This window comes from Pelobates fuscus, chromosome 2 (genome assembly GCF_036172605.1).
Source record: "Pelobates fuscus isolate aPelFus1 chromosome 2, aPelFus1.pri, whole genome shotgun sequence".
NCBI lineage: Eukaryota > Metazoa > Chordata > Amphibia > Anura > Pelobatidae > Pelobates > Pelobates fuscus.
The window spans coordinates 213087486-213106572 of NC_086318.1; the positions used below are offsets into that span (position 1 = coordinate 213087486).

A 19087-nucleotide genomic window follows, 5' to 3' on the forward strand; every position below is an offset into this window, starting at 1 on the left:
CTCAGATATGAAGTGCAGGTCCCAAATGTACTATTTAGCACCAAAACAATTAGAATTTTTAAAACTGCTATGTCACAGCAGTATTTGACAGTTCTATTTGACTCTCAGATATGAAGTGCAGGTCCCAAATGTACTATTTAGCACCAAAACAATTAGAATTTTTAAAACTGCTATGTAACCCCAGTATTTGACGGTTCTATTTGACTCTCAGATATAAAGTGCAGGCCCCAAATGAACTATTTAGCAGCTAAAAAATTTGAATTTTTAAAGCTGCGATGTCGCAGCAGTATTTGGCGGTTCTATTTGACTCTCAGATATAGAAACATAGAAACATAGAAACATAGAATGTGACGGCAGATAAGAACCATTCGGCCCATCTAGTCTGCCCAATTTTCGAAATACTTTCATTAGTCCCTGGCCTTATCTTATAGTTAGGATAGCCTTATGCCTATCCCACGCATGCTTAAGCTCCTTTACTGTGTTAACCTCTACCACTTCAGCTGGAAGGCTATTCCATGCATCCACTACCCTCCCAGTAAAGTAATACTTCCTGATATGATTTTGAATCCTTTGTCCCTCTAAATTAAGACTATGTCCTCTTGTTGTGGTAGTTTTTCTTCTTTTATATATAGTCCCCTTTAGAGATGTCGCGAACATAAAATTTTCCGTTCGCGAATGGCGAACGCGAATTTCCGCTAATGTTCACGAACGGGCGAACCGGGCGAACCGCCATAGAATTCAATAGGCAGGCGAATTTTAAAACCCACAGGGACTCTTTCTGGTCACAATAGTGATGGAAAAGTTGTTTCAAGGGGACTAACACCTGGACTGTGGCATGCCGGAGGGGGATCCATGGCAAAACTCCCATGGAAAATTACATAGTTGATGCAGAGTCTGGTTTTAATCCATAAAGGGCATACATCACCTAACATTCCTAAATTGTTTGGAAAAACGTGCTTTAAAACATCAGGTATGATGTTGTATCGATCAGGTAGTGTAAGGGTTACGCCAGCTTCACAATGACAGACCAAATTCCCTGTTTAACGCACCGCAAACAACCGCAAACAGTCCATTTGCACAACCGCAAACTCCCCATTTGCACAAGGTTGGATACCAAGCTAGCCATGTCCCGTTCCTTGTCCTCACTGATGTCATTGAAGGTCCCTGAAAGGTGACAACAAGCCCCCTGGGACGCCTGCTGTGTTTGGTCTTCCACCTCCTCAAAGGTGCCTGCAATATCACTAATAAAAATATTAAAGAGAATGGGTCCAAGTACAGATCCTTGAGGTACCCCACTGGTGACAAGCCCAAGCTTCAAATATACTCCATTGACTACAACCCTCTGTTGCCTGTCACTCAACCACTGCCTTACCCATTCAACAATATTGGAATCCAAACTTAAAGATTGCAGTTTATTGATAAGCCTTATATGTGCAACAGTGTCAAAAGCCTTACTGAAATCTAGGTAAGCAATGTCTACTACACCACCCTGATCTATAATTTTAGTTACCCAATAAAAAAAAAATCAATAATAAAAAAAAATGTTATCATTAGTAATGTAAATTTCTATACACCTTTGTCATAGTGTCACTTAGTTTAAGTTTTCCAGCCTGTGTTAAACTGATCTTTTACCATTTTAGTTTGTTGGATTGAGAATGTTAAGTTAATGGACCTGTGAAGAACTCTTCTAGTTTGTAAAAAGTACACATAAATGAGGAGCTTTTGAGTTAATTACAAAGGACATATCTTTTCCAACTTGCTTAGGCACAGATGGGGATTGAACCCATGATCTTTGGTTTACGAGACCAACGCCTTACCACTTGGCCACTGCGCCTACCTTGAAGGTGCAGTGGCCCCCAATGTACTAATTAGATTCAAAACAAATTGAATATTTAAAACTGCTATGTCACAGCAGTATTTGACGGTTCTATTCCACTCTCAGATATGAAGTGCAGGCCCCAAATGTACTATTTAGCACCAAAACAATTTTAATTTTTAAAACTGCTATGTCACAGCAGTATTTGACGGTTCTATTTGACACTCAGATATGAAGTGCACACACCGAATTTACTATTTAGCACCTAAAAAAATTGAATATTTAAAACTGCTATGTCACAGCAGTATTTGACGGTTCTATTTGACTCTCAGATATGAAGTGCACGCCGAAAATGTACTATTTAGCACCAAAACAATTTGAATGTTTAAAAATGCGCTGTAACCACAGAATTTGACGGTTCTATTTGACTCTCAGATATGAAGTGCACCGCAGGCTGCAAATGTACTATTTAGCACCCAAAAAAATGTGAATTTTTAAAACTGCTATGTCACAGTAGTATTTGACAGTTCTATTTGACTCTCAGATATGAAGTGCAGGTCCCAAATGTACTATTTAGCACCAAAACAATTAGAATTTGTAAAACTGCTATGTCACAGCAGTATTTGACAGTTCTATTTTACTCTCACATATGAAGTGCAGGTCCCAAATGTGCTATTTAGCACCAAAACATTTAGAATTTTTAAAACTGCTATGTAACCACAGTATTTGACGGTTCTAATTGACTCTCAGATATGAAGTGCAGGTCCCAAATGTACTATTTAGCACCAAAACAATTAGAATTTTTAAAACTGCTATGTCACAGCAGTATTTGACAGTTCTATTTGACTCTCAGATATGAAGTGCAGGTCCCAAATGTACTATTTAGCACCAAAACAATTAGAATTTTTAAAACTGCTATGTAACCCCAGTATTTGACGGTTCTATTTGACTCTCAGATATAAAGTGCAGGCCCCAAATGAACTATTTAGCAGCTAAAAAATTTGAATTTTTAAAGCTGCGATGTCGCAGCAGTATTTGGCGGTTCTATTTGACTCTCAGATATAGAAACATAGAAACATAGAAACATAGAATGTGACGGCAGATAAGAACCATTCGGCCCATCTAGTCTGCCCAATTTTCGAAATACTTTCATTAGTCCCTGGCCTTATCTTATAGTTAGGATAGCCTTATGCCTATCCCACGCATGCTTAAGCTCCTTTACTGTGTTAACCTCTACCACTTCAGCTGGAAGGCTATTCCATGCATCCACTACCCTCCCAGTAAAGTAATACTTCCTGATATGATTTTGAATCCTTTGTCCCTCTAAATTAAGACTATGTCCTCTTGTTGTGGTAGTTTTTCTTCTTTTATATATAGTCCCCTTTAGAGATGTCGCGAACATAAAATTTTCCGTTCGCGAATGGCGAACGCGAATTTCCGCAAATGTTCACGAACGGGCGAACCGGGCGAACCGCCATAGAATTCAATAGGCAGGCGAATTTTAAAACCCACAGGGACTCTTTCTGGTCACAATAGTGATGGAAAAGTTGTTTCAAGGGGACTAACACCTGGACTGTGGCATGCCGGAGGGGGATCCATGGCAAAACTCCCATGGAAAATTACATAGTTGATGCAGAGTCTGGTTTTAATCCATAAAGGGCATACATCACCTAACATTCCTAAATTGTTTGGAAAAACGTGCTTTAAAACATCAGGTATGATGTTGTATCGATCAGGTAGTGTAAGGGTTACGCCAGCTTCACAATGACAGACCAAATTCCCTGTTTAACGCACCGCAAACAACCGCAAACAGTCCATTTGCACAACCGCAAACTCCCCATTTGCACAAGGTTGGATACCAAGCTAGCCATGTCCCGTTCCTTGTCCTCACTGATGTCATTGAAGGTCCCTGAAAGGTGACAACAAGCCCCCTGGGACGCCTGCTGTGTTTGGTCTTCCACCTCCTCAAAGGTGCCTGCAATATCACTAATAAAAATATTAAAGAGAATGGGTCCAAGTACAGATCCTTGAGGTACCCCACTGGTGACAAGCCCAAGCTTCAAATATACTCCATTGACTACAACCCTCTGTTGCCTGTCACTCAACCACTGCCTTTACCATTCAACAATATTGGAATCCAAACTTAAAGATTGCAGTTTATTGATAAGCCTTCTATGTGCAACAGTGTCAAAAGCCTTACTGAAATCTAGGTAAGCAATGTCTACTGCACCACCCTGATCTATAATTTTAGTTACCCAATCAAAAAAAAAATCAATAATAAAAAAAAATGTTATCATTAGTAATGTAAATTTCTATACACCTTTGTCATAGTGTCACTTAGTTTAAGTTTTCCAGCCTGTGTAAAACTGATCTTTTCCCATTTTAGTTTGTTGGACTGAGAATGTTAAGTTAATGGACCTGTGTAGAACTCTTCTAGTTTGTATAAAGTACACATAAATGAGGAGCTTTTGAGTTAATTACAAAGGACATATCTTTTCCAACTTGCTTAGGCACAGATGGGGATTGAACCCATGATCTTTGGTTTACGAGACCAACGCCTTACCACTTGGCCACTGCGCCTACCTGAAGGTGCAGTGGCCCCCAATGTACTAATTAGAATTAAAACAAATTGAATATTTAAAACTGCTATGTCACAGCAGTATTTGACGGTTCTATTCCACTCTCAGATATGAAGTGCAGGCCCCAAATGTACTATTTAGCACCAAAACTATTTTAATTTTTAAAACTGCTATGTCACAGCAGCATTTGACGGTTCTATTTGACACTCAGATATGAAGTGCACACACCAAATTTACTATTTAGCACCTAAAAAAATTGAATATTTAAAACGGCTATGTCACAGCAGTATTTGACGGTTCTATTTGACTCTCAGATATGAAGTGCAGGCCCCAAATGTACTATTTAGCACCAAAACAATTTGAATGTTTAAAAATGCGCTGTAACCACAGAATTTGACTGTTCTATTTGACTCTCAGATATGAAGTGCACCCTAGGCTGCAAATGTACTATTTAGCACCCAAAAAAATGTGAATTTTTAAAACTGCTATGTCACAGCAGTATTTGACAGTTCTATTTGACTCTCAGATATGAAGTGCAGGTCCCAAATGTACTATTTAGCACCAAAACAATTAGAATTTTTAAAACTGCTATGTCACAGCAGTATTTGACAGTTCTATTTGACTCTCAGATATGAAGTGCAGGTCCCAAATGTACTATTTAGCACCAAAACAATTAGAATTTTTAAAACTGCTATGTAACCACAGTATTTGACGGTTCTATTTGACTCTCAGATATAAAGTGCAGGCCCCAAATGTACTATTTAGCAGCTAAAAAATTTGAATTTTTAAAGCTGCGATGTCGCAGCAGTATTTGGCGGTTCTATTTGACTCTCAGATATAGAAACATAGAAACATAGAAACATAGAATGTGACGGCAGATAAGAACCATTCGGCCCATCTAGTCTGCCCAATTTTCAAAATACTTTCATTAGTCCCTGGCCTTATCTTATAGTTAGGATAGCCTTATGCCTATCCCACGCATGCTTAAGCTCCTTTACTGTGTTAACCTCTACCACTTCAGCTGGAAGGCTATTCCATGCATCCACTACCCTCCCAGTAAAGTAATACTTCCTGATATGATTTTGAATCCTTTGTCTCTCTAAATTAAGACTATGTCCTCTTGTTGTGGTAGTTTTTCTTCTTTTATATATAGTCCCCTTTAGAGATGTCGCGAACATAAAATTTTCCGTTCGCGAATGGCGAACGCGAATTTCCGCAAATGTTCACGAACGGGCGAACCGGGCGAACCGCCATAGAATTCAATAGGCAGGCGAATTTTAAAACCCACAGGGACTCTTTCTGGTTACAATAGTGATGGAAAAGTTGTTTCAAGGGGACTAACACCTGGACTGTGGCATGCCGGAGGGGGATCCATGGCAAAACTCCCATGGAAAATTACATAGTTGATGCAGAGTCTGGTTTTAATCCATAAAGGGCATACATCACCTAACATTCCTAAATTGTTTGGAAAAACGTGCTTTAAAACATCAGGTATGATGTTGTATCGATCAGGTAGTGTAAGGGTTACGCCAGCTTCACAATGACAGACCAAATTCCCTGTTTAACGCACCGCAAACAACCGCAAACAGTCCATTTGCACAACCGCAAACTCCCCATTTGCACAAGGTTGGATACCAAGCTAGCCATGTCCCGTTCCTTGTCCTCACTGATGTCATTGAAGGTCCCCGAAAGGTGACAACAAGCCCCCTGGGACGCCTGCTGTGTTTGGTCTTCCACCTCCTCAAAGGTGCCTGCAATATCACTAATAAAAATATTAAAGAGAATGGGTCCAAGTACAGATCCTTGAGGTACCCCACTGGTGACAAGCCCAAGCTTCAAATATACTCCATTGACTACAACCCTCTGTTGCCTGTCACTCAACCACTGCCTTACCCATTCAACAATATTGGAATCCAAACTTAAAGATTGCAGTTTATTGATAAGCCTTCTATGTGCAACAGTGTCAAAAGCCTTACTGAAATCTAGGTAAGCAATGTCTACTGCACCACCCTGATCTATAATTTTAGTTACCCAATCAAAAAAAAAAATCAATAATAAAAAAAAATGTTATCATTAGTAATGTAAATTTCTATACACCTTTGTCATAGTGTCACTTAGTTTAAGTTTTCCAGCCTGTGTAAAACTGATCTTTTCCCATTTTAGTTTGTTGGACTGAGAATGTTAAGTTAATGGACCTGTGTAGAACTCTTCTAGTTTGTGTAAAGTACACATAAATGAGAAGCTTTTGAGTTAATTACAAAGGACACATCTTTTCCAACTTGCTTAGGCACAGATGGGGATTGAACCCATGATCTTTGGTTTACGAGACCAACGCCTTACAACTTGGCCCCCAATGTACTAATTAGAATCAAAACAAATTGAATATTTAAAACTGCTATGTCACAGCAGTATTTGACGGTTCTATTCCACTCTCAGATATGAAGTGCAGGCCCCAAATGTACTATTTAGCACCAAAACAATTAGAATTTTTAAAACTGCTATGTCACAGCAGTATTTGACAGTTCTATTTGACTCTCAGATATGAAGTGCAGGTCCCAAATGTACTATTTAGCACCAAAACAATTAGAATTTTTAAAACTGCTATGTAACCACAGTATTTGACGGTTCTATTTGACTCTCAGATATAAAGTGCAGGCCCCAAATGTACTATTTAGCAGCTAAAAAATTTGAATTTTTAAAGCTGCGATGTCGCAGCAGTATTTGGCGGTTCTATTTGACTCTCAGATATAGAAACATAGAAACATAGAAACATAGAATGTGACGGCAGATAAGAACCATTCGGCCCATCTAGTCTGCCCAATTTTCAAAATACTTTCATTAGTCCCTGGCCTTATCTTATAGTTAGGATAGCCTTATGCCTATCCCACGCATGCTTAAGCTCCTTTACTGTGTTAACCTCTACCACTTCAGCTGGAAGGCTATTCCATGCATCCACTACCCTCCCAGTAAAGTAATACTTCCTGATATGATTTTGAATCCTTTGTCCCTCTAAATTAAGACTATGTCCTCTTGTTGTGGTAGTTTTTCTTCTTTTATATATAGTCCCCTTTAGAGATGTCGCGAACATAAAATTTTCCGTTCGCGAATGGCGAACGCGAATTTCCGCAAATGTTCACGAACGGGCGAACCGGGCGAACCGCCATAGAATTCAATAGGCAGGCGAATTTTAAAACCCACAGGGACTCTTTCTGGTTACAATAGTGATGGAAAAGTTGTTTCAAGGGGACTAACACCTGGACTGTGGCATGCCGGAGGGGGATCCATGGCAAAACTCCCATGGAAAATTACATAGTTGATGCAGAGTCTGGTTTTAATCCATAAAGGGCATACATCACCTAACATTCCTAAATTGTTTGGAAAAACGTGCTTTAAAACATCAGGTATGATGTTGTATCGATCAGGTAGTGTAAGGGTTACGCCAGCTTCACAATGACAGACCAAATTCCCTGTTTAACGCACCGCAAACAACCGCAAACAGTCCATTTGCACAACCGCAAACTCCCCATTTGCACAAGGTTGGATACCAAGCTAGCCATGTCCCGTTCCTTGTCCTCACTGATGTCATTGAAGGTCCCCGAAAGGTGACAACAAGCCCCCTGGGACGCCTGCTGTGTTTGGTCTTCCACCTCCTCAAAGGTGCCTGCAATATCACTAATAAAAATATTAAAGAGAATGGGTCCAAGTACAGATCCTTGAGGTACCCCACTGGTGACAAGCCCAAGCTTCAAATATACTCCATTGACTACAACCCTCTGTTGCCTGTCACTCAACCACTGCCTTACCCATTCAACAATATTGGAATCCAAACTTAAAGATTGCAGTTTATTGATAAGCCTTCTATGTGCAACAGTGTCAAAAGCCTTACTGAAATCTAGGTAAGCAATGTCTACTGCACCACCCTGATCTATAATTTTAGTTACCCAATCAAAAAAAAAAATCAATAATAAAAAAAAATGTTATCATTAGTAATGTAAATTTCTATACACCTTTGTCATAGTGTCACTTAGTTTAAGTTTTCCAGCCTGTGTAAAACTGATCTTTTCCCATTTTAGTTTGTTGGACTGAGAATGTTAAGTTAATGGACCTGTGTAGAACTCTTCTAGTTTGTGTAAAGTACACATAAATGAGAAGCTTTTGAGTTAATTACAAAGGACACATCTTTTCCACCTTGCTTAGGCACAGATGGGGATTGAACCCATGATCTTTGGTTTACGAGACCAACGCCTTACCACTTGGCCACTGCGCCTACTTGAAGGTGCAGTGGCCCCCAATGTACTAATTAGAATCAAAACAAATTGAATATTTAAAACTGCTATGTCACAGCAGTATTTGACGGTTCTATTCCACTCTCAGATATGAAGTGCAGGCCCCAAATGTACTATTTAGCACCAAAACTATTTTAATTTTTAAAACTGCTATGTCACAGCAGCATTTGACGGTTCTATTTGACACTCAGATATGAAGTGCACACACCAAATTTACTATTTAGCACCTAAAAAAATTGAATATTTAAAACGGCTATGTCACAGCAGTATTTGACGGTTCTATTTGACTCTCAGATATGAAGTGCAGGCCCCAAATGTACTATTTAGCACCAAAACAATTTGAATGTTTAAAAATGCGCTGTAACCACAGAATTTGACGGTTCTATTTGACTCTCAGATATGAAGTGCACCCTAGGCTGCAAATGTACTATTTAGCACCCAAAAAAATGTGAATTTTTCAAAACTGCTATGTCACAGCAGTATTTGACAGTTCTATTTGACTCTCAGATATGAAGTGCAGGTCCCAAATGTACTATTTAGCACCAAAACAATTAGAATTTTTAAAACTGCTATGTCACAGCAGTATTTGACAGTTCTATTTGACTCTCAGATATGAAGTGCAGGTCCCAAATGTACTATTTAGCACCAAAACAATTAGAATTTTTAAAACTGCTATGTAACCACAGTATTTGACGGTTCTATTTGACTCTCAGATATAAAGTGCAGGCCCCAAATGTACTATTTAGCAGCTAAAAAATTTGAATTGTTAAAGCTGCGATGTCGCAGCAGTATTTGGCGGTTCTATTTGACTCTCAGATATAGAAACATAGAAACATAGAAACATAGAATGTGACGGCAGATAAGAACCATTCGGCCCATCTAGTCTGCCCAATTTTCGAAATACTTTCATTAGTCCCTGGCCTTATCTTATAGTTAGGATAGCCTTATGCCTATCCCACGCATGCTTAAGCTCCTTTACTGTGTTAACCTCTACCACTTCAGCTGGAAGGCTATTCCATGCATCCACTACCCTCCCAGTAAAGTAATACTTCCTGATATGATTTTGAATCCTTTGTCCCTCTAAATTAAGACTATGTCCTCTTGTTGTGGTAGTTTTTCTTCTTTTATATATAGTCCCCTTTAGAGATGTCGCGAACATAAAATTTTCCGTTCGCGAATGGCGAACGCGAATTTCCGCAAATGTTCACGAACGGGCGAACCGGGCGAACCGCCATAGAATTCAATAGGCAGGCGAATTTTAAAACCCACAGGGACTCTTTCTGGTTACAATAGTGATGGAAAAGTTGTTTCAAGGGGACTAACACCTGGACTGTGGCATGCCGGAGGGGGATCCATGGCAAAACTCCCATGGAAAATTACATAGTTGATGCAGAGTCTGGTTTTAATCCATAAAGGGCATACATCACCTAACATTCCTAAATTGTTTGGAAAAACGTGCTTTAAAACATCAGGTATGATGTTGTATCGATCAGGTAGTGTAAGGGTTACGCCAGCTTCACAATGACAGACCAAATTCCCTGTTTAACGCACCGCAAACAACCGCAAACAGTCCATTTGCACAACCGCAAACTCCCCATTTGCACAAGGTTGGATACCAAGCTAGCCATGTCCCGTTCCTTGTCCTCACTGATGTCATTGAAGGTCCCCGAAAGGTGACAACAAGCCCCCTGGGACGCCTGCTGTGTTTGGTCTTCCACCTCCTCAAAGGTGCCTGCAATATCACTAATAAAAATATTAAAGAGAATGGGTCCAAGTACAGATCCTTGAGGAACCTACTGGTGACAAGCCCAAGCTTCAAATATACTCCATTGACTACAACCCTCTGTTGCCTGTCACTCAACCACTGCCTTACCCATTCAACAATATTGGAATCCAAACTTAAAGATTGCAGTTTATTGATAAGCCTTCTATGTGCAACAGTGTCAAAAGCCTTACTGAAATCTAGGTAAGCAATGTCTACTGCACCACCCTGATCTATAATTTTAGTTACCCAATCAAAAAAAAAAATCAATAATAAAAAAAAATGTTATCATTAGTAATGTAAATTTCTATACACCTTTGTCATAGTGTCACTTAGTTTAAGTTTTCCAGCCTGTGTAAAACTGATCTTTTCCCATTTTAGTTTGTTGGACTGAGAATGTTAAGTTAATGGACCTGTGTAGAACTCTTCTAGTTTGTGTAAAGTACACATAAATGAGAAGCTTTTGAGTTAATTACAAAGGACACATCTTTTCCAACTTGCTTAGTCACCGATGGGGATTGAACCCATGATCTTTGGTTTACGAGACCAACGCCTTACCACTTGGCCACTGCGCCTACTTGAAGGTGCAGTGGCCCCCAATGTACTAATTAGAATCAAAACAAATTGAATATTTAAAACTGCTATGTCACAGCAGTATTTGACGGTTCTATTCCACTCTCAGATATGAAGTGCAGGCCCCAAATGTACTATTTAGCACCAAAACTATTTTAATTTTTAAAACTGCTATGTCACAGCAGCATTTGACGGTTCTATTTGACACTCAGATATGAAGTGCACACACCAAATTTACTATTTAGCACCTAAAAAAATTGAATATTTAAAACGGCTATGTCACAGCAGTATTTGACGGTTCTATTTGACTCTCAGATATGAAGTGCAGGCCCCAAATGTACTATTTAGCACCAAAACAATTTGAATGTTTAAAAATGCGCTGTAACCACAGAATTTGACGGTTCTATTTGACTCTCAGATATGAAGTGCACCCTAGGCTGCAAATGTACTATTTAGCACCCAAAAAAATGTGAATTTTTCAAAACTGCTATGTCACAGCAGTATTTGACAGTTCTATTTGACTCTCAGATATGAAGTGCAGGTCCCAAATGTACTATTTAGCACCAAAACAATTAGAATTTTTAAAACTGCTATGTCACAGCAGTATTTGACAGTTCTATTTGACTCTCAGATATGAAGTGCAGGTCCCAAATGTACTATTTAGCACCAAAACAATTAGAATTTTTAAAACTGCTATGTAACCACAGTATTTGACGGTTCTATTTGACTCTCAGATATAAAGTGCAGGCCCCAAATGTACTATTTAGCAGCTAAAAAATTTGAATTGTTAAAGCTGCGATGTCGCAGCAGTATTTGGCGGTTCTATTTGACTCTCAGATATAGAAACATAGAAACATAGAAACATAGAATGTGACGGCAGATAAGAACCATTCGGCCCATCTAGTCTGCCCAATTTTCGAAATACTTTCATTAGTCCCTGGCCTTATCTTATAGTTAGGATAGCCTTATGCCTATCCCACGCATGCTTAAGCTCCTTTACTGTGTTAACCTCTACCACTTCAGCTGGAAGGCTATTCCATGCATCCACTACCCTCCCAGTAAAGTAATACTTCCTGATATGATTTTGAATCCTTTGTCCCTCTAAATTAAGACTATGTCCTCTTGTTGTGGTAGTTTTTCTTCTTTTATATATAGTCCCCTTTAGAGATGTCGCGAACATAAAATTTTCCGTTCGCGAATGGCGAACGCGAATTTCCGCAAATGTTCACGAACGGGCGAACCGGGCGAACCGCCATAGAATTCAATAGGCAGGCGAATTTTAAAACCCACAGGGACTCTTTCTGGTTACAATAGTGATGGAAAAGTTGTTTCAAGGGGACTAACACCTGGACTGTGGCATGCCGGAGGGGGATCCATGGCAAAACTCCCATGGAAAATTACATAGTTGATGCAGAGTCTGGTTTTAATCCATAAAGGGCATACATCACCTAACATTCCTAAATTGTTTGGAAAAACGTGCTTTAAAACATCAGGTATGATGTTGTATCGATCAGGTAGTGTAAGGGTTACGCCAGCTTCACAATGACAGACCAAATTCCCTGTTTAACGCACCGCAAACAACCGCAAACAGTCCATTTGCACAACCGCAAACTCCCCATTTGCACAAGGTTGGATACCAAGCTAGCCATGTCCCGTTCCTTGTCCTCACTGATGTCATTGAAGGTCCCCGAAAGGTGACAACAAGCCCCCTGGGACGCCTGCTGTGTTTGGTCTTCCACCTCCTCAAAGGTGCCTGCAATATCACTAATAAAAATATTAAAGAGAATGGGTCCAAGTACAGATCCTTGAGGAACCTACTGGTGACAAGCCCAAGCTTCAAATATACTCCATTGACTACAACCCTCTGTTGCCTGTCACTCAACCACTGCCTTACCCATTCAACAATATTGGAATCCAAACTTAAAGATTGCAGTTTATTGATAAGCCTTCTATGTGCAACAGTGTCAAAAGCCTTACTGAAATCTAGGTAAGCAATGTCTACTGCACCACCCTGATCTATAATTTTAGTTACCCAATCAAAAAAAAAAATCAATAATAAAAAAAAATGTTATCATTAGTAATGTAAATTTCTATACACCTTTGTCATAGTGTCACTTAGTTTAAGTTTTCCAGCCTGTGTAAAACTGATCTTTTCCCATTTTAGTTTGTTGGACTGAGAATGTTAAGTTAATGGACCTGTGTAGAACTCTTCTAGTTTGTGTAAAGTACACATAAATGAGAAGCTTTTGAGTTAATTACAAAGGACACATCTTTTCCAACTTGCTTAGTCACCGATGGGGATTGAACCCATGATCTTTGGTTTACGAGACCAACGCCTTACCACTTGGCCACTGCGCCTACTTGAAGGTGCAGTGGCCCCCAATGTACTAATTAGAATCAAAACAAATTGAATATTTAAAACTGCTATGTCACAGCAGTATTTGACGGTTCTATTCCACTCTCAGATATGAAGTGCAGGCCCCAAATGTACTATTTAGCACCAAAACTATTTTAATTTTTAAAACTGCTATGTCACAGCAGCATTTGACGGTTCTATTTGACACTCAGATATGAAGTGCACACACCAAATTTACTATTTAGCACCTAAAAAAATTGAATATTTAAAACGGCTATGTCACAGCAGTATTTGACGGTTCTATTTGACTCTCAGATATGAAGTGCAGGCCCCAAATGTACTATTTAGCACCAAAACAATTTGAATGTTTAAAAATGCGCTGTAACCACAGAATTTGACGGTTCTATTTGACTCTCAGATATGAAGTGCACCCTAGGCTGCAAATGTACTATTTAGCACCCAAAAAAATGTGAATTTTTAAAACTGCTATGTCACAGCAGTATTTGACAGTTCTATTTGACTCTCAGATATGAAGTGCAGGTCCCAAATGTACTATTTAGCACCAAAACAATTAGAATTTTTAAAACTGCTATGTCACAGCAGTATTTGACAGTTCTATTTGACTCTCAGATATGAAGTGCAGGTCCCAAATGTACTATTTAGCACCAAAACAATTAGAATTTTTAAAACTGCTATGTAACCACAGTATTTGACGGTTCTATTTGACTCTCAGATATAAAGTGCAGGCCCCAAATGTACTATTTAGCAGCTAAAAAATTTGAATTGTTAAAGCTGCGATGTCGCAGCAGTATTTGGCGGTTCTATTTGACTCTCAGATATAGAAACATAGAAACATAGAAACATAGAATGTGACGGCAGATAAGAACCATTCGGCCCATCTAGTCTGCCCAATTTTCGAAATACTTTCATTAGTCCCTGGCCTTATCTTATAGTTAGGATAGCCTTATGCCTATCCCATGCATGCTTAAGCTCCTTTACTGTGTTAACCTCTACCACTTCAGCTGGAAGGCTATTCCATGCATCCACTACCCTCCCAGTAAAGTAATACTTCCTGATATGATTTTGAATCCTTTGTCCCTCTAAATTAAGACTATGTCCTCTTGTTGTGGTAGTTTTTCTTCTTTTATATATAGTCCCCTTTAGAGATGTCGCAAACATAAAATTTTCCGTTCGCGAATGGCGAACGCGAATTTCCGCAAATGTTCACGAACGGGCGAACCGGGCGAACCGCCATAGAATTCAATAGGCAGGCGAATTTTAAAACCCACAGGGACTCTTTCTGGTTACAATAGTGATGGAAAAGTTGTTTCAAGGGGACTAACACCTGGACTGTGGCATGCCGGAGGGGGATCCATGGCAAAACTCCCATGGAAAATTACATAGTTGATGCTGAGTCTGGTTTTAATCCATAAAGGGCATACATCACCTAACATTCCTAAATTGTTTGGAAAAACGTGCTTTAAAACATCAGGTATGATGTTGTATCGATCAGGTAGTGTAAGGGTTACGCCAGCTTCACAATGACAGACCAAATTCCCTGTTTAACGCACCGCAAACAACCGCAAACAGTCCATTTGCACAACCGCAAACTCCCCATTTGCACAAGGTTGGATACCAAGCTAGCCATGTCCCGTTCCTTGTTCTCACTGATGTCATTGAAGGTCCCCGAAAGGTGACAACAAGCCCCCTGGGACGCCTGCTGTGTTTGGTCTTCCACCTCCTCAAAGGTGCCTGCAATATCACTAATAAAAATATTAAAGAGAATGGGTCCAAGTACAGATCCTTGAGGTACCCCACTGGTGACAAGCCCAAGCTTCAAATATACTCCATTGACTACAACCCTCTGTTGCCTGTCACTCAACCACTGCCTTTACCATTCAACAATATTGGAATCCAAACTTAAAGATTGCAGTTTATTGATAAGCCTTCTATGTGCAACAGTGTCAAAAGCCTTACTGAAATCTAGGTAAGCAATGTCTACTGCACCACCCTGATCTATAATTTTAGTTACCCAATCAAAAAAAAAATCAATAATAAAAAAAAATGTTATCATTAGTAATGTAAATTTCTATACACCTTTGTCATAGTGTCACTTAGTTTAAGTTTTCCAGCCTGTGTAAAACTGATCTTTTCCCATTTTAGTTTGTTGGACTGAGAATGTTAAGTTAATGGACCTGTGTAGAACTCTTCTAGTTTGTATAAAGTACACATAAATGAGGAGCTTTTGAGTTAATTACAAAGGACATATCTTTTCCAACTTGCTTAGGCACAGATGGGGATTGAACCCATGATCTTTGGTTTACGAGACCAACGCCTTACCACTTGGCCACTGCGCCTACTTGAAGGTGCAGTGGCCCCCAATGTACTAATTAGAATCAAAACAAATTGAATATTTAAAACTGCTATGTCACAGCAGTATTTGACGGTTCTATTCCACTCTCAGATATGAAGTGCAGGCCCCAAATGTACTATTTAGCACCAAAACTATTTTAATTTTTAAAACTGCTATGTCACAGCAGCATTTGACGGTTCTATTTGACACTCAGATATGAAGTGCACACACCAAATTTACTATTTAGCACCTAAAAAAATTGAATATTTAAAACGGCTATGTCACAGCAGTATTTGACGGTTCTATTTGACTCTCAGATATGAAGTGCAGGCCCCAAATGTACTATTTAGCACCAAAACAATTTGAATGTTTAAAAATGCGCTGTAACCACAGAATTTGACGGTTCTATTTGACTCTCAGATATGAAGTGCACCCTAGGCTGCAAATGTACTATTTAGCACCCAAAAAAATGTGAATTTTTAAAACTGCTATGTCACAGCAGTATTTGACAGTTCTATTTGACTCTCAGATATGAAGTGCAGGTCCCAAATGTACTATTTAGCACCAAAACAATTAGAATTTTTAAAACTGCTATGTCACAGCAGTATTTGACAGTTCTATTTGACTCTCAGATATGAAGTGCAGGTCCCAAATGTACTATTTAGCACCAAAACAATTAGAATTTTTAAAACTGCTATGTAACCACAGTATTTGACGGTTCTATTTGACTCTCAGATATAAAGTGCAGGCCCCAAATGTACTATTTAGCAGCTAAAAAATTTGAATTGTTAAAGCTGCGATGTCGCAGCAGTATTTGGCGGTTCTATTTGACTCTCAGATATAGAAACATAGAAACATAGAAACATAGAATGTGACGGCAGATAAGAACCATTCGGCCCATCTAGTCTGCCCAATTTTCGAAATACTTTCATTAGTCCCTGGCCTTATCTTATAGTTAGGATAGCCTTATGCCTATCCCATGCATGCTTAAGCTCCTTTACTGTGTTAACCTCTACCACTTCAGCTGGAAGGCTATTCCATGCATCCACTACCCTCCCAGTAAAGTAATACTTCCTGATATGATTTTGAATCCTTTGTCCCTCTAAATTAAGACTATGTCCTCTTGTTGTGGTAGTTTTTCTTCTTTTATATATAGTCCCCTTTAGAGATGTCGCAAACATAAAATTTTCCGTTCGCGAATGGCGAACGCGAATTTCCGCAAATGTTCACGAACGGGCGAACCGGGCGAACCGCCATAGAATTCAATAGGCAGGCGAATTTTAAAACCCACAGGGACTCTTTCTGGTTACAATAGTGATGGAAAAGTTGTTTCAAGGGGACTAACACCTGGACTGTGGCATGCCGGAGGGGGATCCATGGCAAAACTCCCATGGAAAATTACATAGTTGATGCTGAGTCTGGTTTTAATCCATAAAGGGCATACATCACCTAACATTCCTAAATTGTTTGGAAAAACGTGCTTTAAAACATCAGGTATGATGTTGTATCGATCAGGTAGTGTAAGGGTTACGCCAGCTTCACAATGACAGACCAAATTCCCTGTTTAACGCACCGCAAACAACCGCAAACAGTCCATTTGCACAACCGCAAACTCCCCATTTGCACAAGGTTGGATACCAAGCTAGCCATGTCCCGTTCCTTGTTCTCACTGATGTCATTGAAGGTCCCCGAAAGGTGACAACAAGCCCCCTGGGACGCCTGCTGTGTTTGGTCTTCCACCTCCTCAAAGGTGCCTGCAATATCACTAATAAAAATATTAAAGAGAATGGGTCCAAGTACAGATCCTTGAGGTACCCCACTGGTGACAAGCCCAAGCTTCAAATATACTCCATTGACTACAACCCTCTGTTGCCTGTCACTCAACCACTGCCTTACCCATTCAACAATATTGGAATCCAAACTTAAAGATTGCAGTTTATTGATAAGCCTTCTATGTGCAACAGTGTCAAAAGCCTTACTGAAATCTAGGTAAGCAATGTCTACTGCACCACCCTGATCTATAATTTTAGTTACCCAATCAAAAAAAAAAATCAATAATAAAAAAAAATGTTATCATTAGTAATGTAAATTTCTATACACCTTTGTCATAGTGTCACTTAGTTTAAGTTTTCCAGCCTGTGTAAAACTGATCTTTTCCCATTTTAGTTTGTTGGACTGAGAATGTTAAGTTAATGGACCTGTGTAGAACTCTTCTAGTTTGTATAAAGTACACATAAATGAGGAGCTTTTGAGTAAATTACAAAGGACACATCTTTTCCAACTTGCTTAGGCACAGATGGGGATTGAACCCATGATCTTTGGTTTACAAGACCAACGCCTTACCACTTGGCCACTGCGCCTACTTGAAGGCACAGTGGCCCCCAATGTACTAATTAGAATCAAAACAAATTGAATATTTAAAACTGCTATGTCACAGCAGTATTTGACGGTTCTATTCCACTCTCAGATATGAAGTGCAGGCCCCAAATGTACTATTTAGCACCAAAACTATTTTATTTTTTAAAACTGCTATGTCACAGCAGTATTTGACGGTTCTATTTGACTCTCAGATATGAAGTGCACCCTAGGCTGCAAATGTACTATTTAGCACCCAAAAAAATGTGAATTTTTAAAACTGCTATGTCACAGCAGTATTTGACAGTTCTATTTGACTCTCAGATATGAAGTGCAGGTCCCAAATGTACTATTTAGCACCAAAACAATTAGAATTTTTAAAACTGCTATGTCACAGCAGTATTTGACAGTTCTATTTGACTCTCAGATATGAAGTGCAGGTCCCAAATGTACTATTTAGCACCAAAACAATTAGAATTTTTAAAACTGCTATGTAACCACAGTATTTGACGGTTCTATTTGACTCTCAGATATAAAGTGCAGGCCCCAAATGTACTATTTAGCAGCTAAAAAATTTGAATTTTTAAAGCTGCGATGTCGCAGCAGTATTTGGCGGTTCTATTTGACTCTCAGATATAGAAACATAGAAACATAGAAACATAGAATGTGACGGCAGATAAGAACCATTCGGCCCATCTAGTCTGCCCAATTTTCAAAATACTTTCATTAGTCCCTGGCCTTATCTTATAGTTAGGATAGCCTTATGCCTATCCCACGCATGCTTAAGCTCCTTTACTGTGTTAACCTCTACCACTTCAGCTGGAAGGCTATTCCATGCATCCACTACCCTCCCAGTAAAGTAATACTTCCTGATATGATTTTGAATCCTTTGTCCCTCTAAATTAAGACTATGTCCTCTTGTTGTGGTAGTTTTTCTTCTTTTATATATAGTCCCCTTTAGAGATGTCGCAAACATAAAATTTTCCGTTCGCGAATGGCGAACGCGA

At 39.3% G+C, this 19087-nt stretch overlaps 7 non-coding genes across 7 annotated transcripts; all 7 read right to left on the reverse strand.

Annotated features, from left to right (window-relative positions):
- Positions 1-1762: 1762 nt before the first annotated feature.
- TRNAT-CGU (transfer RNA threonine (anticodon CGU)) lies at positions 1763-1834 on the reverse strand. Its single transcript has one exon. It is a non-coding gene; the product is annotated as a tRNA-Thr (tRNA).
- Positions 1835-4324: 2490 nt separating this feature from the next.
- On the reverse strand, positions 4325-4396 carry TRNAT-CGU (transfer RNA threonine (anticodon CGU)). The gene has a single exon. It is a non-coding gene; the product is annotated as a tRNA-Thr (tRNA).
- Positions 4397-8590: 4194 nt separating this feature from the next.
- Positions 8591-8662, reverse strand: TRNAT-CGU (transfer RNA threonine (anticodon CGU)). The gene has a single exon. It is a non-coding gene; the product is annotated as a tRNA-Thr (tRNA).
- A 2284-nt stretch (positions 8663-10946) lies between these two features.
- On the reverse strand, positions 10947-11018 carry TRNAT-CGU (transfer RNA threonine (anticodon CGU)). The gene has a single exon. It is a non-coding gene; the product is annotated as a tRNA-Thr (tRNA).
- A 2284-nt stretch (positions 11019-13302) lies between these two features.
- Positions 13303-13374, reverse strand: TRNAT-CGU (transfer RNA threonine (anticodon CGU)). The gene has a single exon. It is a non-coding gene; the product is annotated as a tRNA-Thr (tRNA).
- Positions 13375-15657: 2283 nt separating this feature from the next.
- Positions 15658-15729, reverse strand: TRNAT-CGU (transfer RNA threonine (anticodon CGU)). Its single transcript has one exon. It is a non-coding gene; the product is annotated as a tRNA-Thr (tRNA).
- A 2284-nt stretch (positions 15730-18013) lies between these two features.
- Positions 18014-18085, reverse strand: TRNAT-UGU (transfer RNA threonine (anticodon UGU)). The gene has a single exon. It is a non-coding gene; the product is annotated as a tRNA-Thr (tRNA).
- Between the last annotated feature and the right edge of the window lie 1002 nt (positions 18086-19087).